Genomic DNA, 22,640 nt, shown 5'->3' on the forward strand with positions numbered 1-22,640 from the left:
CTACCTCACCCCTCTAGCTCTTCTTTCCTCCATGCAAATTTATGCTGCAAAATCTGAGCGCTCAAGTCTGAGAATCTGACCCAGAGGTGCCCCGAGAGGCGGCAAAGCTAAGCTAAGCGGGTGAGGCTGGCGCTTGGGAAGGGACCCCTTTACCAGGCCAGGGGAGTGAGCTCTGGAACCCCGAAATCCCAGTGCTTGCTCAGCTTTCTTCTTTTCTTTTCTTTCTTTCTTTCTTTCTTTCTTTCTTTCTTTCTTTCTTTCTTTCTTTCTTTCTTTCTTTCTTTCTTTCTTTCTTCTTCTTTCTTTCTTTCTTTCTTTCTTTCTTTCTTTCTTTCTTTCTTTCTTTCTCTTTCTTTCTTTCCTTTCTTTCTTTCCTTTCTTTCTTTCTTTCCTTTCTTTCTTTCTTTCTTTCTTTTCTTTCTTTCTTTCTTTCTTTCTTTCTTTCTTTCTTTCTTTCTTTCTTTCTTTCTTTCTTTCTTTCTTTCTTTCTTCCGTCCTTCCTTCCTTCCTTCTTTCTTTCTTTTCTTTCTTTCTCTTTCTTTCTTTTTCTTTTTTCTTTCATTTCTTTCTTTCTCTTTTCTTCCTTCCTTTCTTTCTCTTTCCTTCCTTCCTTCCTTCCTTTTTTCTTCCTTCCTTCCTTCCTTCCTTCCTTCCTTTCTTTCTTTCTTTTCTTTCTCCTTCCTTTTTTCTTTCTTTTTACTTTCTTCTTTCCTTCCTTTCCTTTCTTTTTCTTTTTTTCTTTACTCATTCTTTTCTTCCTTTCTTTCCTTCCTTCCTTTTTTCTTCTTCTCTTTATCTTTCTTCCCCTTCCTTTTCTTTCCTGTGTTCTATTTTTCTCCCCTTTTCTTTTCTCTTCCTTTCTTTTACTTCCTTTTTTTCCTTTTTTCCCTTCTTTTTCTTTTTTTTTGTTTTTTTTTTTTTTTTGGGCCACACCCGGTAATGCTCAGGGGTTACTCCTGGCTATGTGCTCAGAAGTTGCTCCTGGCTTGGGGGACCATATGGGACAACGGGGGATCGAGCTCTCTCTCTCTTTCTTTCTTCTTTCTTTTGCTCTTCTTTCTTTCTTTCTTTCTTTCTTTCTTTCTTTCTCTTTTTTCTTTCTCTTTCTTTCTCTTTCTTTCTTTGATTTTCCTTTCCCTTTCCTTCCTTTTACTCTCTCCCCTTTTCTCTCTTTTTCTCTCCCTTTTTCTTTCTCCATTTTTTCTTTTCTTTTTTCCCCTCTCCCTTCCTACCCTCCCTTCATCCTCTCTTCCTCCTCTCCTAACTCTTCCTTCCTTCCTTCCTTCCTTCCTTCCTTCCTTCCTTCCTTCCTTCCTTCCTTCCTTCCTTCCTTCCTTCCTTCCTTCCTTCCTTCCTTCATCCCTCCCTTCTTTCCTCCCTCCCTCCTTCCCTCCCCCTAGTCTAACTTCTTAAAATTCCTTCCCACCATCCTAACTAATTACTTGTTTCCTGAGCTATGAAAGAGCAATGTGAGTTCCAGCCTCCTCCTGCCCTGTAAACTGTAAACTTTGGGGATCCAGGAAGGGTGGGAATCTACTTGGGCCACCAATGGAGATCAGAGACCATGTTGGGGGGCACCTTCAGATACACTTTTAGACCATCCAACAGGTTATCATCCTTCCTAGGAGTGTGTGAGTGAGTGTGTGTGTGTCTCGTATGTGTGTGTGTGTGTGTGTATGTGTGTGTGTGTGTGTGTGTGTGTGTGTGTGTGTGTGTGTAGAGGGGTGTCTTCCAGCTAAGATAGCTTCTCTCCCCTCCCACCTGCTCCCAGGCCAGTGCTGGGCTGAACTCCTGCAGAGGGACCTGCGCAGGACACCTGGGGCCTGGTCTCAGACTCCGCATGGTGTCTCCATCCGCCTGTCTCGGCTCTCTGCCCTGGCTGTCTGCCCTTCCAGGAAACCTAAGGATTCTCGCTGGCTCCAGGCCCGTTCCTCCCTATGAGTCAGCGCCTTCAGGGGCTCTGGGCCAGTAGCCCCTGACCTCACCTTTCGGGGATGAGGTTTTTCCCAGACCCTTCAGCTGACCCTGTACCCAACTCATGCAGAAATGTTGGGTCTATATCTCAGCACCAACTTCTGCCTCAACCAACCACCATTCACATCCCAGGGAGCACCTGTGCCCTGCAGCAAAGGGGAAACTGAGGCTATGCATGTAGTTGCTTGGCTGAAGGATCCACAGCACCACAGCCGCCAAGATGGACCCACTCATGAGTGCTAACTTAGGGTTCTCTGATCCCTCCTGGTACCCCCGTGCTCAGAATCCAGCTTGCTATGAGTTCCCCTGGGGCTCTGGGGACAAGCTGACCTGAGTCTCAGCCAAAGCTTATCCCCCCCATGTCCCCTCCCCAGGCTGCAGGTGTGCCCCAACAATACAGCACCCCCAAGCTACTGCCCTACCAACCTTCTTCCAGCTTCCACCACCTCTCCTGACTCCTGTCCACGGGGTCCCCAGATGTCTGGCTCCACCCCTCTTCCTCTACAAGTGGGGATCCCAGCGCCAGGTGCTGGGGGTCAGTATCCCAGCTACCCCCACGTGAGAGGCTGGACTCTACTCTTGCACTCTCAAGTCCTTCTGTGTCCCTGGGGATCTGGGAGCAGTAGAACAGGGGGGCCACTGTCCCTCCCTTCAGCTTCTCTCCCTTGTGCCCCCTCCTTCCTCCGAGCCCTGAGGCTGCCACTCACCTTGGGTTGGGCTAAAGGGCTGGAGTTGTCTCTGGGAGGCCAGGCTCGACTTGTGGGAGGGCTTGTGGGGCACTGGGCCCGACGGGGGCCAGCCCCCTATATAGGCTTCTGCACTGGCTATTTTGGGAGGTGGCTCACTCTCCAGCCCCCGGCCCCCACCCCTCGGGGTGTCAGATTGTCCCCAGCTGTGATGCAGGGTGTCCGTCCCACACTCGGCCTCCAGGGACCCATCGAGCCAGGCCTATTAATAACCTTGGGCCCCTGCCTCACTCCAGCACCCAAAAGTGAGGTTCACTAGGGCTCACCCTTTCCGCTGACCACTAGCCGGAAGGAGAGTCCCCAGGTAATGAGTTCATCTTTGACGAAGGCAGCTGGCCGGGGTGGGGTGGGGGATGTCTCAGCCCATTGGAGCCCATAGGATCATTGTTTTGTCTTGTTTTTCTGGCTTTGGGCCACACTCAGTGGTGCTCAGGGCTTTCTCCTGGCTCTGCGCGCAGGAATCACTCCTGGCAGAGCACAGGGAGACCCTATGGTATGCTGGAGATCAAACCAGGTCACATGTAAAGTGCTCTCCCTGTGGTGCTATTGCTCCAACCCCAGGTCCATGGGGCTCTGACCCACTTCTGTCATATGCCCACTTGAGAATATAAAGGAGCTGAAGATGTGGCACCTCCTGCCCTCTCCCCACTCCACCCCCGTGTTGGGTCTCAGCCCTGCCTAAAGGCGACACAGGGTTTGCTCAGTCTTTTTGGTTTTTTAGCCACACCTGGCAGCACTCAGAGGTTCCTCTTGGCTCTGTGCTCAGGAATCACTCCTGGTGGTGCTCAGGGAACAGTATAGGATGCTGGGAGTCGAACCCGGGTTGACTACAATCAAGGCAAACCCCCTTCCCCCTGTACTATTTCTCTAGCCCCCAAACAAACCTTTGTGATACGAAGGTTTAGAACTTGTAGGACATTCACAAGGGTTCCTCGGCATGCTCTGGGTTATTTTGCCACCCAAGAGGTACATTGGCAAAGCACATGGCACGCATGGCAATGTACATGGACTGAATAAATATTTACTGGAGTTCTAGAAGGTCTATGGAAGTTTCTTCTTCGCATTCCGAACCTTCCAAAGAATCACCAGGAAACTGATGATCAACAATTGGGTCTAGCTTTTGGGGGGGGAGGGTTGGAAGCTTGGGGACCACACCTGGCAGTGCTCACAGGGGTTATTTCTGGATCTCTGCTCAGGGTGGACTGTGACTGAATAAGGGAAACCCAGAGAGAAATTACACAATGGATAACGCACTTGCCTTTGTATACGGTTGACCTGGGTTTAAATCCTCAGCACCCCAGATGGTCCCCCGAGTCCTGAGTCAGGAGTGATAGATCTGAGCACAAGCCAGGAGTTAAGCCCTTAGCACTGCTGAGTATGGCCCAAACATACTCACCATCACCCTGCTTCCCCAAATAAAAATATCAAGATAACATGGGGCTTTGTGATAGCACAATGGGGAAGGTGCTTGCCTTGCCTGTGGCTGACACGGGTTCGATCCCTGCCATCTCATATGGTCCCTTAAGCCATCCAGGAGTCATTTCTGAGCACAGAGTAAATAATAACCCCTGAGTGCTGTGAGATGTGGCCCCCAAACTTTACCACAATAAGTAACAGTGAGTCTAAGTTGACTGTTTTCAAGGGGAGAAGGGAAGAGATTGAGTGGATGATATATATGTAGATGTTGATTCTCCTGGTAAGGGCTGGCAGCCAGTCTTCTCATCTTCTCTGACTCTTGTCACATCTGAGGCACAACCTGGGTCAGATCTTGTGCTGACCGTGGGGTTCCTGCGTCACATTATGGGGGCACCCAGGAGCTGGGAACTATGGCCACAGCGTGTGGCTGGACCCAGAGCTCAGATCATCAAAACTTGAAGTGACGAGGACTCAAGGAGGCAGGAAAGTGGCAAATTCTTGAGGTTCTATCCTTAAGGGGTGCTTGGTAAAACCACATTCTTGGGGAGCATGGGGCTGGTTACCTGGGTGTGCCATGACAAACATCAGTTCCCACTGCACTGGACTCTGGTCCTTGCAGTCTCTCTTTTTTGTTTTTTTTTTTTTTGTTTTTTGTTTTTTGTTTTTTGGGCCACACCCGGCGATGCTCAGGGGTTACTCCTGGCTGTCTGCTCAGAAATAGCTCCTGGCAGGCCTGAGGGGCCATATGGGACACTGGGATTCGAACCAACCACCTTTGGTCCTGGATTTACAAAGTTTGCAAGGCAAACACCGCTGTGCTATCTCTCCAGGCCCAAGTCTCTTAGCAAAAGATGTTTTGCTACCTGAGAAAATCAGGCTCAGAGATGGCAGGCAGTTGGCTTAAGGGCACACACAGAGAACAGGTTGGACTTAAAACTTTCCCCAAGGCCCGTGCTCACACTCAATCTACAATCTACCTCTTAGTAAGATCTAAGTGCTTGAGAAGAGACGAGCAGATAAAGAGACTGTGGTACGTCTACACAGTGGAATACTATGCAGCTGTTAGAATGGAAGTCATATCATTGGCTTATCCATGGATGGATATGCAAAGTATTAATTGAAATGAGTCATAGAACGAGGAGTAGACATAGAATGATCACATTCATTTGTGGGATATTAAAAATATATATGTACAGGTGGGAGATTTGGGACATTGGTGGTGGGAATGTTGCACTGGTGAAGGGGGGTGTTCTTTACATGACTGAATTCATACAGCTACAATCATATTTGTAATCACGGTGTTTAAATAAAGATTAAAAAATATATAGTATGTTAATATTATCCAGAGACAATAGAGACAAGGGCCAGGAGGACCAGGCCATGGTAGGAAGCTTGCCGCAAAGGGAAGGGCAGAGAAGAGAGCGCTATGACCATGAGAGTTGGGAATTACCACTCTGGACAAGAATTGGGTGCTAAAGGGGGATAAAGTGATAGGCGTCATACCCCTTTAGCAATAATATTATAAGGCACAGTATCTAAAGCATAAAGAGAGAGAAAAGAGAGAGAAGGAGAGAGAGAGAGAGAGAGAGAGAGAGAGAGAGAGAGAGAGAGAGAGAGAGAGAGAGAGAGAGAGAGAGAGAGAGAGAGAGAAGGTTTGCCACAGAGGCAGGCAGAGGAGAGCAGGAGGAAAATTGGTGCTGGGAAATATGTACTGGTGAAGGGTGTTAGACACTGTATGACTATAACTCAATCCGAACAACTTTGTAACTGCATCCATGGTGAGGCAATTAAATGATTTGTTTTTAAATTTTGAAAAGTGTTTAAAAAAAGTAAACTCTCAGCAGTCAGTTCAGATGTTCTATGTTCACAGCAGCTTATCAGGACTGAGATGAAGCCCATGTAACCTTATTCACGGTAATTTTGGTATGATTTTGTCTTATCCTGTTTGAAGAATTAGTCTCAGAGAGGTCGAGTAACCACTCCAAGGTCACACAGCTAGGAAGTAAGAGAGCTGAGATTTGAGGCCGGTGAGGTGGCTCTAGAGGTAAGGTGTCTGCCTTGCAAGCGCTAGCCAAGGAAGGACTGTGGTTCAATCCCCCGGCGTCCCATATGGTCCCCCTAAGCCAGGGGCGTTTTCTTTTTTTGTTTGTTTTGTTTTTGGGCCACACCCAGTGATGCTCAGGGGTTACTCCTGGCTATGCGCTCAGAAGTCGCTCCTGGCTTGGGGGACCATATGGGACACCGGGGGATCGAACCGCGGTCCATCCAAGGCTAGCGCAGGCAAGGCAGGCACCTTACCTCTAGCGCCACTGCCCGGCCCCGCCAGGGGCGTTTTCTGAGCACTTAGCCAGGAGTAACCCCTGAGCATCAAACGGGTGTGCCCTCCCCCCCCAAAAAATAAAATAAAAGAGAGCTGAGATTTCCATACCAGCAGTCAAGGGTGGAGGAACAATAGTACAGCAGGAAAGGTGCTTGCCTTACACGTAGACAACCGGGGTTTGGTTCCCAAACACCAACAGGGATAATTCCTGAGAGAAGAGTCAGGGAGTAATCCCTGAGCACCACTGTGTGGGGCCCCCAGGCCCCAATAAACAAATTTATTCCAGCAACTTTTCTAAATCAGAAGCCCCCTCCCCCACACCCAAGACTTGAAGTAGTACAAAATGTCCGAGTTGGACATCCTGAAACTTGTCCTAGTACTCTTGGCATGAAATCGTGTTATTCCAAGCATCTAGCTTGTCATTCGTTGGCTTTGCAAGTGCCTTGAGGCCCTAGAATGGATTTCTGTCAGGCTTTTCGAACTTTCATTGACAGAAAACCTCACTCAGGCTAGATTAAGACAAAAGGAGGTGTTGATAGAGTTGTGCAACTGAAAAATACGGGAGGCGGGTTCAGGTACGGCTTGATTCAGAACACACACAAGCATCCACAGTCAATAACGCTGATTCTGTTTCTCAGTGACACAGGTGCTGTGTTGGCCACCTGCTCACATTGGCTGTCACCCAGGCATTACAGCATGACAGTCCCCCACAGTGTTATGAACCTTTAGATCCAAGTCCTCTAAGGGGCGGGATGTGTGGATAAAAGCAGCGCACAGCTGTAGGGGTGGATAAGATTTGTGCAAAGCCTTAAAGCCTGATCAAAACTCCCAGAGTCTAGTTTCATTGGCTCTGAACGGCTCATTTGGGGGAATATCCTGCCCTTGGGCCACCCTGATTGGCTGAATGCTGGGCTTGGTCTCAAGGCAACTTCCCACAGGGGGTTGGGGGCAGATGATCAACATTAGGGGACGGTAGAATGAATGAGTGTCTTGGCATAGAGAGTGAGGGATTCTGGGTAAAAGACTCTGGGATTCTTTCTTTGGGGGTATTTTAGGGGGCCAGGGCGAGCTGACCAGACACTTTGGTGGGTTTCCTGACAATTTACCGAGAGCAAATGTTCTCTAGCATCTTGGACTTCTATTTCTTTTGGGGGAGAAATCATTACTCAGCTCCCTCAACCCCAGAAATCACTCCCGACTCACACCTGAGGCCACTATAGTAACCTAGCACTTCCCTAGAGTCTGTGTCCCCCACTTTGGGGAACCCTGATAGGAAATGATCCCCTTGGGGCAAGATGCAGTCTTTCTTCTGGGCCCCTCCCCAACCTCACTTTTTCTTTTTGTCTTTTTTTGTGTAAAATGGAGGTTCAACCCAGGGATCGACACAGTACATGCAAGGCTAAGGCTCTGCCACAAGCCAACCTGGCCGCCCTTATCTGCTTTCATGTCTCTTTCTTGTTTTTCCTGTTTACTGTTTCTTCCTTTCTTTATTTTTTTTTAAATTGATTTCTTTTATTGATTGATTGGTTGGTTTTTGGGCCACATATGGGGGCTCTCAGGGGTTACTCCTGGCTCTGCACTCAGAAATCGCCCCTGGCAGGCTGGGGGCCCATATGGGATGCCGGGAATCCAACCAGTCTCTCCAGGGTTAGTCGCATACAAGGCAAAAAAGCCCTACCGCTATGCTGTCTCTTTGGCCCCTTTCCTTTCTTTATGTTTCTTTTCCTTTACTTCTTTCCTTCTTTCTTTTCTTGTTTTTTTTTTCCTTTGGGGGTATTTTTGGGGACCAGGGCAAGCTAACCAGACACTTTGTTCAGTCTTTGGTGGGTTTCCTGACAATTTACCAAGAGCAAATGTTCTCTAGCATCTTGGACTTCTTACTCTTTTTGAGGAGAAAACTTAGTAGGTGCTAGGCCACACCTAGCAGTGACCAATTACTCCTGGCAGGCTCAGGGGAACCATATGAGATTCCGGGGATTAAACCCAGGTCAGCCATGTTCAAGACAAATATCCTACCGGCTGTGCTATCACTCTGCCCCCCCCCCCCTTTTTGGGGGCCCTTCTTTCCTTCTCTCTTTCCTTTTTTCTTTCTCTTCTTGTTTTTGGGCCACACCTATCAATGCTCAATTTTTTTCTGGCAGGCTTGGGGGAACCATATAGGATGCTGGAGATGGAACCTGGGTTGGCTGCATGCAAGGCAAACACTCTATACACCATGCTATCATTCACGCCTGTTTTATTTTGTTTTGTTTCGTTTGAATGTCAGATCTAGAGCCTGCATAGGCCCTGTGCAAGGCAAGTGCTCTGCCCCCTGTCCTATCCTATCCTTCTCATCCCTATATTTTCTACATTTGTGAGGAGAAAGGACACCAATGTCAGCAGTTTACTCCTGCCGCTGTGCTCAGGAATCACTCCTGGCGGGGGTCAAGGAACCATATGGGATGCTGGGGATCAAATCCAGGTCAGCTGCATGCCTGGTGAGCACCCTCTCTGCCCTGCTATTTCTCCACCCATCCCCTTACCTTCTTTTTCAGACTCTACACCAGTGCTTCTCAAATAGTGGGGCATGCCCCCCAAAGGGGGGTGTGAGACTCCGTAAAAGGGGGTGCGTTTGACCTCCGCAAACACTGTCCTAACAAGCTAAGCCCCGTGTTTATATCTCTGTATGTCTCTGAAGCTGAGAGTTGCTGTGTCCTGCTTCAAACCCACTTTGAAAAACTATGCATCGCAAAACGTGCTCAATGGAGCCATTCATCCAGGCACCACCTCTGATTAAGAAATCAGCTCAAATTATTTGATATATTTTTGTTTTGCAAGTTAAAGTTTTTTTTTAAATAAAGATACTATTTACAGTCATGTGGGGGGCTGCAAAAAATATTTTCTTCTTCCTAGGGGGGCATGACAGAAAATAATGGAGAAGCACTGCTCTACACTGAGACTCAGATATTCAGTCACCCCAGGCCCAAATAGTCTGCTCTCGTCCTCCCCCCAACCCACTGCTCCCCCAAGCCAGCCTCTCTGGCCTCCCAGCTGGTGGAGCGGCGCCGGCCAGAGCCTGCGGGTCAGCAAAGTTTCCTCAGCCCTGCCAGGGCCAGGAGACTGCGCTCAGCTGTTGTCTTCGCTGGTGCGATTTCCTTAGTTCACACTATTTCCACCTGCTGGGCCGGCAACAGGATCCTGGGAGGCTGCGGCTAGCAGCCTGGCCCGGTGGGTTACGTGGGCTCTGCAGGACCTAATGAGGTGCATGAGCTCAGCACCCAGGCATCCAAGACATGCGGCTGCTCCTGAGGCCTGTTCTGGAGCCTGTGACTTTGTTTCCCCTGCAGCCCCTCTTCTGTAGGTTGGCACCATGTCTGCAGGGAATCAGAAGCTGGAGCTGGGGGTGGGGGTGCGGTGAATTTGAGGGAGGGGGGATGAGGACCTGGCGGGCCCCAGCTCATGCTCGGTTTCTGACCCAATTCTGGTGCTTCCCCATGTCTGGCCTCACTGGGCCTGGGGTGACCATCTGTAAAACGGGCCGAAAAGAAGCTACCTGGGATCCTGAGTTTGGGGTTATGGAGGTGAAGCCCACACAAGTGAGGATCGGGGGTTTCGAGCTGAGTCTTTCCCCTAGCAGGACCCCCGAGAGACTAAAAGAGTGTGTCTAATGCAGAGCTAATGGAGCCCCAAGGCTGGAGGCTCAGATCCTGGGGTGAATTGAGAGACCACGGAGGTGAGGTTGGGGCGACAAAGGCAGGCAGGCTGTCTAAGCTGAGGGACTCTGGCCTCTTGGTTTTGTGTTCCTGGAAACCAGGTGGGGAACAGGGAATGGGTGAGGGGCTGCAGGTCCAAAGGGGAGCAGATACCTCTAGGCTACGGAGGGGGGAACCCCAAGACCTGGAGGGTGTGTGATATGGCCGTGTGTGGTGAATGTGTGTATATGGGTGTGAGGTGTTGTGTGTGCATGGCAATTGGGCGTGTGTATACATGTGACACATTTGTGGCTTCTGTGTCCTTAATGCATGTGAGTGTGGTACATGTCTGTGTGTCTGTGGGTGGCATGTTTGTGTGTGTTCCCAGCTGGGTGTGGTCTGTGTGCTGTGCATGGATTTGTGTAGCAGTATGTTGTGGGATATGAATGCATGTGTGTAGGATGAAGTTTTGTGTATATGCTACGTTCTGTGTGTTTACATTTGTGTATTTCTGTGTTTATAATTTAGTATGTGTCTCTGTATTTATTTACATTTGTATGTGGGTTGTATGGTGTGTTTCTATTTATATTTGTGTTGTATGTATCTATTTGTGTATGGTCCATTTGTGTGTGATGTGTTATCTATGTATATTTACATTTGTGTTGTGTGTCTATGTGTGATATTATGTTGTAGGTCTGATATGTGTCTTCGTGCTATTTACATTTGTGTGTCAATGTGTGTGGATTGTGTCTATACGTGTGATGCTTTTGTGCATGATCATCTATGTGTTCTGATGGCATGTAAGGTATGTATAGTACCTGTGGGCATTAGGATGGCACATGTATGTATGTGGATCTGTATGTCAAAATGTGGCATGCATTTTGTGAGACTCCACTGCATAAGCTCTGACCTGGGTGCCCTCTGCCTGGTATACACCCTGGCACCCACAGGTGCCCACTCCTGCACCCGGCACCATCATCTCCAGTTGGAAAGAAGCGAAGGTTCCAAACTGTCCCTGGGAAAGAAGAAAAGCAAAGGGCTCAGCTCAGACCCAGCTCCAAGAGCATCCCCCATCTTCCACAGTGGTTTCAGCCCCAGGAGCATTGTAGGTGGAGCTTGGAGGGGTGTCCCCTAGAGGAGATGGGTCACAGGGTGCAGTTTACAGATCGGCGGTCAGGGGAAATGGTGCTTTCAGGGCAGTCAGAGTTAAGTGGGAGCAAAATGGAGAGAGTTGAGCCAGAAGGACATAAAGGTGGCCTGCGGCCTCTGTGGGGGATGACACACCTGTAAAGCTTTCCGTGTTTGTTGGAAAGGAAGAAGGGCCCAGAAGAATCCCTGCAGCCTTCAGGGCAGGTCAGAAGGAGGAGCAGGAAGGGGCCAAGTGTACACCCAGAGAACCCCCATCATCCCGAGTTCTCAATGCTAAGACCTAGGTCTATACTATAGACCTATAGACTCTATAGGATCAGGGGATGATGGACTGAGCCAACCATTTTGTTCTTTCCAAAGTGTTTGCTTCCAGCACTTCTGAGACAGCAATGAGCTCGTAATGGGATCTTCAGTGGCAACCATCAGAATCTGTTCCATTCAATATGTTAAGTATTTTCACACCGTTTTGTCAAACATCTCATTTACAGATGGAAAGCCTGGAGTTCAGAGCCTCATAAACATCCTGGGTAGGGCAGGCCCAGGGACTTGCAGTAGTACAGGAAGGAACCCAGGCAGGGGTGGGAGAGAGAAAGATTAGGCAGGGTGTGGGCTTGGGAATGTAGGCAGGGTGTGTAGTGAGAACTTTGGCAGGGATGGGGGAAAGAGCATTGGTGGGGGGGGTGCTCAGGTAGGAGTAGGGTATGGGAACCTAGGCAAGTGGGTATTAAGAGCAATGGCAGGGGTATGTTGAGAGAGTATTGGCAGGGGTCATAAGAGAGTATTGGCACAGTTGGAAGAAGAGAGAGCATTAGCAGGGTGGAGTAGAGAGTGGCATTGGCAAGGTGTATAAAAAAATCATTGGCAGGGGTGAATAGAAAGAGCATTGGCAGGGAGAGAGAGAGAGCAAGTATTGGCAGTGGTGAGTAGAGAGAGCATTGATAAGGATGAGTAGAGAAAGCATTGGCAGGAGTGAGGGGAAAGAGAGAGCACTGGCAGGGGTGGATAGAGAGAGCAGTGACAGGAGTGTAGAGAGAGCATAGACAGGGGTGAGTAGAGAGAGGGTTAGCAGGGGTGAGTAGAAAGAGCATTGGTAGGGGTGAATAGATAGAGCCTTGGTAGGGGTGCAGCCCAGGCAGAGGAGGGAGATATTAGGCCATATTAGGCGTCATCCAAGCTCTGCCCACTAGTCATCATGTAGAAAAGGCACAAAACTCGCCCTGCATCTCTGGAGGAGGCACCAAGGGGGCAGATCACTACGTCACATGGAGCAGAGAACCTCCTCAGCCAGACATCCATGGGCACACAGGCCTGTGGGGAGCCTCTGGGCCCCCCTAGGAGGAGTGAGGGCAGTTCTGCTAGGTAAGTTACTTTATGGTGGGGTGACAAGCATATTTTGGAACATGCTGGAGATGGGGGCACATGAGAAGCCACAGAACCATTCCCTTTGCAGGGGTTCATCTTCTCTCCTGTGAATTTCCTCCCCATACAAAATGAGATTTTTTTTTTCCCCTCACCCAATACCTGGTGTGACTCAGAGGTGACAAAACACTCAGTGATGATTGTTTTCACCCACCAAAACCAGGATCTATCGGGGCTGGTGCCCGAGTTGCAGCACTCTTGTCTCAAGTCACAAATCACCGGCGTGCAGGGCTTGAATGGAAAAATGGTACCTAGAAGTGGTTGTGGCTGGAATGAAGCCCAGACACATGCCGTTGGCCTTGGGACTGAGGAGCAGATGGAACTAGAAGGGCAGGGAAGAGCCCTTGGCTCCAAAATGTCCAGAAAGAACCTGCTCGCCTGCAGTAGAGCAGAGCTAGGAGGCAGAGGACTCTGTGTGACTTCTAATAATACACCTCATGAATATGGGTGCCTTCGAGGGACATTTCCAAACAGAATGTTCAAAGTGTCAATTGGTCCTTCGAGTTCTATATCATAAGCTATTTTAAGGAGACAATACACATGGAACTGAGTTGCTGCCTTAAACAGGATGAACCCTCCCACCCTTCTGCTTGCCTCGGGGGCAGACATTTTTATTCTCTCTCTTTCTTTTAGACACTGTGGTTTGCGATCTTGTTATTGAAGGGGTATCATGCCTGTCACTTTCCCTCCTTCCAGCACCTGGTTCTAGTCCAGAGCGATCCTTCCCAACTCTCATTGTCCTGGTGCTCCCTCCTCTGCCCTAGCTGCTCTCCCTCGCTTTGTGGCCATGCCTCCTCCCAGGGCCTGGTCCTCCTGGTTCTCCTCTCTATTGTTTTGGGGAATTATTACTATACTATCTTTATATACATACATGCATACATACATATACATATATATCCCATAAATGAATGCGATCATTCTACATCTACCCCTCTCCCTCTGAAAATATGCACTCGTGAAGAAATAGGTGTTGGACAATTTATGACTGAAACTCAATCATGAGCAACTTTGTAAAAATCAAGTTTCCTCTATAAAATAAAAAAGTAAACAGAAGAACCCCCACCTTCAGCTAGTTGTCAGCATGAAATGAGACTTTGCATGGAGAGATATTGGAAGGAGGGAAGCATATGTCAGGGGTAGGATATTTATACTCAAGGGGCAAAATAAGTGGATTAAGGAGAATTTGTGTTTATTTGGTTTTGCTGTTGGGGGGATTTAGGGCCACATCTGATGGTACTCAGGGCTTATTCCTAGCTCTGCACTCAGGGATCACTAATGGAGTGTTCTGGGAACCATATGAGATATTAGGGCATAAACCTGGGTCAGTTATATGCAAGGCAAGTGCTCTGCCCACTGTACCATCTCCCAGTCTACCATCTCTACTCTTTCCCCTCAAGAAGTGAGACTCTGTCTCACTTTGAATCTGAGATTTGTTATGAGCCACACAACACAGCAGAAAAATCAGTAATGGGTTGGTCACTGCTGGAGAAAGAGAGGCCTGGAGGGTAAGAGACATTTAAGAGAGGAAAGAGAGAGAGAGAGAGAGAGATAACCTACCCCACCCCACCACAGCTACTCTCAGAGGTGCCAGGGAAAGTTAGAAAACCATGTCAGGTCACCTTGCTTGGCCCAGCTCCACCAACCAACATGCCACAGAGCAGAGACAAATCCTGCCCAAGCAGCCTTGTCTGCTGCAGAAGTTGTGGTGTGAAAACACCAAGGTTTCTTCACAGGTTCACACCATCGCGTACCACCGGTGGCTCACACCTGACTGGGGCTTAAGTACCACAAAAGGCAGCAGGGGCCTCAATGTGCTAAATGTTGGGCTTAACAGCTATTCAGTAATAGAAAGCTGATCCCCAAGGTGATGCCAGAAATGGGATTTGAGGGTTGGAGACATAGAACAAGGGGGAAGGCACTGGCCTTGCTTGTGAATGACCCCTGAGACCAGACGTGGTTGTCCTTGACCCTCAAAAGCTCTATAGGGAATAAGTCCTGAGCACAGAGCCAGGAGGAAGCCCTGAGCACTAAAAACTCAAGTGGAATTTGCAGGTGTGCAGATAATAAAGCTTGGCTGGGTTCCCCAGTGCCATCGCTCCTTGCTCTGTGATCCCCTAAAGTGGAAGCTTCATGCCCCCAATCCAGGGTATTGGAGAGGCGGGTTTGGAAGCAAATGCCACACACAGTTAAGGAGATAAAACAGGTTCAGGAAGTCCAGAATGCAAACCTTCCACTTCTAAGAAGCAGATAGTTCAGTGGTAGGTAACCAAAACCATCAGCAAATTTCCCCTGAGACCAGGGGTCTTTATTAACAAGTGCCAGAGCACACCTTGGGGTAGAGAACAGGTAGTCCAGGGCACCAAGCCAAAGGATGCTTCCATCCAAAGATGCTCCCATGCAGTGAGTAACAAGCATATCCTGAATAGGGTGAAACTCAGTTAACCCAACAGCCCCCCATTTCCCCTCTTATTTTGCCTTCTCTTCCCTCAGCCTGGGCTGTAATGACTGGGATTCACACATGGGTGAGGCTCTTGCCCACTTGCTTGTGTTCAGATGCTGTGCAAGGGTGCTCGCTCGGGGGTGTGCACACTTGTGCTGCAGTGTTTGCACACCCAAGGTGTCTGGGAGGTGGCGCATTGGTAGTGATGCCTGGGACCCTCGGAATCAGCGCCACCAGGAATGCACTCATTCTAGCAGGATATGCAGGAGATGAACTCACAGCCTCCTGCCGTAAAGCATGTGTCTACAATTTATGGAGCATCCCTAGCAGACTCTTTTTCTTGTTTTACATTTTTTATTTCTGGCTTTGGGGCCACACCTGGCAGTGCTCAGGGCTTATTCCTGGCTCTGTGCTCAGAGGATCACTCTTGGCAGTATTTGGGGCCCATTTGGATGTCAGGGAGATCTAGGTTGACCGCATGCAAGGTAAATGCCCTGCCCACAGGACTATCTCTTTGGCCCCAAACTTTGAACAATTATTCTATTTTAATTATTTTTATTTATTATTATTTATTTTAATCATTTTATTTTGGGGGGCCATATCCACAGTGCTCCTGGCTCTGTGCTCAAGACTCACCCCTGGCAGACTCTGGGTGCCACAGTCATCGGAGGGTAGCACCAGAATCCTCCTCCAAAGACAGGTGGGCAAGGGGTCGATGCAACCAAAGACTCAAAATCTCCGGTGCTGGAAGTGGCTCAGAGCTTTGGCCTGAGTCTCTGCTACAGAGCAACTGCATTTATTTCTCTAGGTTAGTTAAACATCTAACAACAGGATATTGGCAAAACAAAATACATCAGTTTACAAGTTCGTCGTTTCAACATATATTTTGTTGTGTTAAATAAATAACGATGGGGCTGGATGGCAATGAAAATGGACTGATTTTCTAAAAATGACCTGCGGCTTGAATTTGGATTTCGACTTTGGAAATTTCGAACTGAACTTTTTTTTTTTATAATTTTTTTATTTTGAATTATGAGAACAAAAGATGCAAAGAAAGAGGATAAGGTAAAGTTACAGTGGAAGGACAATCACCCATAAAATAATTATCAGAAGAAGTCCCCTTGCTGATATCTTAACTTTGAACTTTCACCAAAGAAAGTTAAGATAAATAAAACAGAATCCATGTGCAATTACTTTGTCCCTCAAGTCCCCAGATTGTAGCACATTATAATATTTCTTAACAGCACACAAGGCAATCTAAAGCCATCAAACTTACGTAACTCCTTAAACATTAGAGGCATAGTATTTTTTACATTTCCATGTACATGCATATTAGCTTAAGTTAACCTCAAATTTTAAGTGGGTGCGTTTTAAGGATTAGAGTCAAAGGAGCACAGTAAAAACGGTGTTAGAGTGGCAATTGTTGTTTGCATAGGCCCACCAAAATATGAGAGGCATGGAAAGGAATAACCTTGGCCTAAATACAAAGAGATCCTACCCCTGAAGTTTCCTGGCATAAGACCAGCTCTAGGCCTCAGGAAAGTTATCGTTCGATCCAAGACTTTGTCTGTAGTGCCAACACACTTTTCACACAGTCTCTGTTGTTGGTCTCATGTTTCTGTATTAAAGATTCTGGAATCTGCATGTCCTACATTGAAGTCATGATGTGGAGTGCCTTCTCGTTTCACCTCACCATGAAAGGGCAATGCAGGAAGCCCTTTCCTGTAAGCAGGTTGTTGTTGTTAAGTCTTCTCAGTGTTAAGGGAAGTCTCTTTTGAGCAGGACGATGTCTGAGCAGTGGTAGGGTCTTCCGTGGTAGAGGATTGCTTCCAGGTGATGTTATAGACAAACCTCACAATTAAGGGGCAATACAGCAAGCCCTGTCCAGTAAGCAGGTCTTTGTTCTTGTTGTCTTCTCAGTGTTAAGGGGTGTTTCTTTTGAGTAGATGTCAGAGCAGCTGTAGGGTCTTTCCTGGTACAGGAATGCCACCAGGTGATGTTATATACAACCTTGGATGTTTTGTAAATGTCTTCTGTAGATCAAGGGGTGAATGGAGAATGCCCATTCTTCCGAGGCCTGTGCCAGGTCTTTATGTCAATGTTCAGGGTGTAAGGTCTCATTGCACTACAAGATTTGTGTGTTCCCATTTTTATTAGATAAGAACTTATTGGTATGTATAGTATTTTTCCATGTTAGTGTGCCTACGCAAACAAGATATAAAGCCACGTGGTGCTATCAGATATATGGGGGCATAAAAACATTTCCAACAAGACCCATGACTTGGTTCAAACATAAGTATTAAACTGAAGGATTCTTTCACACCAAATTCCATATTGAGCAGTTCACAAAGAGAAGATAAAAAACATGGGGGGGGATCATCACTGTATAAGAAAGTATTTAGCAAAAGTTATAGCCGTCAAAGAAAACACCCATAAAATGTTGAAAAGATATGTGTCCTTTTTATGCCTTTTAAAATAGTTGGGTGGGTGTTAACTCTAGGGCACCACTTTGGTCTGTGACTTAGGACTCAACAGTACTTAAGTTAGAAAGGGTATAAAAGGAGTAATGATGATAGGAGTTAAAGAAGTTAAAGAGAAATATGAACTTATGAAGGGGTATGCAAAAGGGCAGAGTAAAAAATGGACATTCTGCATACATAAAAACATAATTCAATGATAGTGAGTACTATTAAAGTTTCTTGTGAGAGTACTATTAAAGTTTCTTGTGAGAGTACTATTAATGTTTCTTGTGAGAGTACTATTAATGTTTCTTGTGCGCGCGGGGGCTTTTCGCGATTTTGAAAATGTAGACTGGACAGAGATTACCAGTGCCAGCCAAACCTCCTCCTGCTAGACTCCCGGCTCCCAGGAAGAAGAGATCCTTCAAGAAGCTGGGAGACCAGAAGCTCAGAGCCCCACCCAGACCCTCCCTAAGGAGCCGCATGGATGGTGGGGGAAGGCCTAGGGTAACTTCAAGCTCCACCAAGGGACCCAACTCACCGGCTTGCCCAGGCGTGTGGCCCGGGGAAGTCCTGGAGATCTGGAGCAAGGTGGCAGAGGGGTGCTGGGGTTACCCAAGTCCCGCACCCCCCCTAGGCCTGGCCAAGCAGGCCTCCGGCATGGCGGGGGCCTGCCAAACCTCCTCCTGCTAGACTCCCGGCTCCCAGGAAGGAGAGATCCTTCAAGAAGCTGGGAGACCAGAAGCTCAGAGCCCCACCCAGACCCTCCCTAAGGAGCCGCATGGATGGTGGGGGAAGGCCTAGGGTACCTTCAAGCTCCACCAAGGGACCCAACTCACCGGCTTGCCCAGGCGTGTGGCCCGGGGAAGCCCTGGAGATCTGGAGCAAGGCGGCAGAGGGGTGCTGGGGTTACCCAAGTCCCGCACCCCCCCTAGGCCTGGCCAAGCAGGCCTCCGGCATGGCGGGGGCCTGCCAAACCTCCTCCTGCTAGACTCCCGGCTCCCAGGAAGCCGAACTGAACTTTTAATTTAAATAACTTTGAACTTTGAACATCCAAAAGCCCTCTGCAAAAAAGCTGTGGCCGAGAAAAACCGTCCAAAGTGACACCCGGAGGGGAAAAGCGGCGAAAAGCTTCTAAAAACCCCTAAGTGGCAACGCCTGCGGCTCGGCTGGGCTCGGCTGGGCTCAGCTTGGCCCGAAAAAGCGGAAAACCTGGAATCCACCCTCCAAATCACAAAGGTGAAATGGCTCGAGTGAACCGGCCTGCAAAAAGTTTAAGGAAGCCACGTGGTGAGATCAGCATGGGACAAACCAGCATTTGAACTTTAGGTGTAGGGACTAAGTGGGTAGTCTTATATTTTACTCATATTTGGTGATGGAATAAGTTTTAGTTAGTTAGTGGTTTAAAAAAAATAGAAATAGGAGTATTAGCAGTTTTAGCCCATTTAAACATCTAATTTCTAACCACCTGCATCTTTGTCTTAAGTCATTTTCTTTATAATTTAAATGTGTTTTGTTGTCTTTCATAGTTAATATTTTCCATTGCAAAATGTTTTACTGTGTGTATTTTAATGTACTTAGCCTGTTTTTAAAATGTATGTTATGCATCTATGCTGTAGTACTTGTGTATAGGAAAGGTTAATAGGAACAGGAAGTTCCCCCAATATAGTTTAAAAGTATAGGAACATAAAAGTTCCGGAATAGTCCTTGGTAAAAAAGCATTAATAGAATTTTAGGTTACAAGTGTATAGTATATTTTGCAAAAATGTTATGTTTTTGAAAAGGGCTGGTGTATTTTTCACTTTATTACGTTGCTGCATAAAAATATTAACCCACCTTTGGCTAAAGGTGGAGTCAAAATTACAAAAGGCTCTTTTTATATTTCAAAGAAGGGGGAAATGTTACTCCACCCTGGATTTACCTGTAGCGACCTGAGACCCACCCATTTCTGGGAGGGGTCTTGGGAACCGGATATTAGGTGTGACCTTACCTGCAAGACCCGGCCCATTCCTGGGAGGGGTCTTGAAATAGGTAGATAAACCCTGGAGCCAGGGGAGTCGGGGCTTTTCGGCCCTGCTGAGCTTGCTGGCTTTGGGGTCATGGAGGCCAAAGGGAAGATGGCTAAAAGGAGTTTAAGATGCAGGGCCAAGAATAACTAATGCTTGAAAGGTTATGAGTAGGCCACACACATGTGGTGAATAGGGCATGAATAAAGCTGATGCTTCCTGAAGCCTGCCTGTGAGTGAGTCTTGATTACGCCGATCACCTGGGCCTGGGACCCGCCGGCTGCATGGGGGATGAAGCCACGTGGCTGGGGCCTAAGCACAAAGGCCTCCATCCATCGCCATCCAGCCCCATCATTAATTAACTAATACAACATATTTGACATACATTAGCAATTTCCTAGGCATGCTGACCTTATCAAGAGTCAGATCTAATCTTACTATTTCTAGACAATGGCTTTCTGGTGGTTGTCTGTATTTGATATATGACCTAAGTCTAATGGTTAATGTGGTTAATCTTTGCTTGATTTTAGAAGCCTGAACTATGAGCTATGAGCAGGACATCTGTTATATATTAATATGTTACTGATCCACCATTCTATGTCACCAAATCTATGTCTGGGTGTCCAGGTTTAAGTCTCCAATCATGTACTGCCTTGGTCCAAGCTTTCCACCCATTCTGCTTCTCTACAACCTTCTTTATTTGCTTACTTAGTGAATCCTTTTGTTCCTGTGTAAAATGACACTAAAGAGGCCTTGCTCTTTTTAATTTTTCTAAAAAGGGCAACTTATAATAAGACACTCTTTTTCCTTCATGCACCATTCCTCTGTTACCAGCCTCATCATACACTCCTTTTTATTTTTTAGTGACTATATTTTTTTGCATTTTATTTTACGGTGAAAATTGACAAGACTTACCAAATACTCAGTACATATATGCACAAATGTATAAAAATTAATCAGAAGTAGTATTTAAATGGCAATTTATTTGCTTTATAGAACTACGTTATTTTTTTTTAGTTTTTTTTAAGTTTATACTTTTTTGTCTTCTTTTTACATTTTTAGTATCTTTATTTAAACACCTTGATTACAAATATGATTGTAGTTGGGTTTCAGTATAAGGTATAGTTAATCCTATACTAAGTGGGCCTTAGTTTAATCTTACAAATGGTTCCCACCATTTGCCCTGTATTAGATATAACCATTGTGTGCCTTCTTTTTCTTAGGAACATAAAAAATCCTGTTTCTTTTACCTGATCTATTTCTGCCTTATTATAAGGATACCCATATGAGTTTATCACAGTCCTTAAAGTGTCTCCAGCTGTCGGGTTTTGTGCTACAGGCTTTTCTCTAGATTCTTTTATGAGAGACTCTTGTTATAACTGATCCAAAGTTGTAGCTAAATGATTCTTACTTTTATTATTCTAAGAATATTAGTGATATGGGGCCAGAGAGATAGCATGGAGGTAAGGCATTTGCCTTTCATGTAGAAGGTCATTGGTTAGAATCCCAGCATCCCATATGGTCCCCCAAGCCTGCCAGGAGCAATCTGTAAGCGTGGAGCCAGAAGTAACCCCTGAGCGCTGCCGGGTGTGACCCAAAAACAAAAACAAACAAACAAAAAGAATATTAGTGATGGCCTTTAAACAAAATTTCTTGATTTTCTGCTAAAGACTTCTTTTCTGAGAAATCATTCTTAGCTGTTTCTGTGTAACTCATAAAATCATTAATGTGCTCTTGAATAGTTATGTTATGGGTTTCTATAGAACCCAGTGTTTCCAGGCTACTGTAGCATGGAATAAGAAAAACAATCATCATCATTGTTCCCAGAAGCAGTATATGATGTGGGGAATATTTCATTGCTCCCTGACTGCCTATGACTGTTTCAGGAGACTGACATCCTTGAATTTGTTGCCTCAGCTCCGCCATGTCACATGGACTCCACTGGAGCTGCCGTGGCATCTGGACCATATGGGATGCTGGGTATCGAATCCAGGTCTACCATGTGCAAGGAAAATGCCCTACCTACTGGGCTATCACTTTGACCCCAAGTTAAATTTTTTACAGGGGGACCTCCACATGCTGTTTAGGGGACCCAGAGTCCACTCATACTGATACTTGGGCCAACCAGGCTGGCAACTGAGCTAGAACCTGAGGATGTGGTGTTGCTGAGCTGGGAAACACCAAAATCACACACTAGTACTGGGGGGATGCGCCTCCAGGGGTTCACCCAGGGATGCTTAGGAGACCACTTGTGCCAGGGATTAACCTCATCAGGTCAGGTGTACTTCCCAGACCCTATAATATTCACCTGACCCTCTCTTACCTTTCTACAGAAATGTCCATCATGCTTACCCTGTCCCCACTCCCTCAACATATATACCCAGGCTTGTCATCACATGGGATGGGAGAAAAGACCCAGCTCCCCTTTAGCTCGGCCCTTCCCTAAACTTTTTCGGACTGATAACACACATAGAACCTCTTGGTGTGAGTTGAAGAGCCTCGGTCTCAAGACACCTGGCAGTTCCCCTTCACTGCTTTCTTGGGGTCCAGCCACTATGTGAAGAAAGTTCTAGCAAAGTCGCTGAAGGATGTGAGGCTCTCCAGGTGATGGAGTGCCCTGGCCCTGCTGATATACCAGACTCAGGTAAAACCAGATCCAGGGGAAGCTAACTTTGGTTTCGGTTTCACCAGAGTCCCAGCCATGTGACTGATATAAATCTTTTCCACATAGAGTTTGAGAACTGCTCCCCTCTGACTCAACCTGGCCTGAGAATCAGCAGAAAAAGTCATCCTGATGATAGATTCTGTTTTGAGATTTTTCTTTTCCCCAATGGAAACACTCCCAACAATAATCCTTCATTTGAGGTTTCTGCACATGGTGTAAGTCTGTGTAATTCATAAAATCATTAACGTGCACTTGAATGGTTATGTTATGGATTTCTATAGAACCCAGTGTTCCCAGGTTACTGTAGCATGGAATAAGAAAAACAACCATCAAGAGATGATTGTCAAGAGAACTTCATAACCTGTAACTTCCCTG

The sequence above is a fragment of the Suncus etruscus genome, chromosome 4 (assembly GCF_024139225.1).
Source record: "Suncus etruscus isolate mSunEtr1 chromosome 4, mSunEtr1.pri.cur, whole genome shotgun sequence".
Taxonomy (NCBI): domain Eukaryota; kingdom Metazoa; phylum Chordata; class Mammalia; order Eulipotyphla; family Soricidae; genus Suncus; species Suncus etruscus.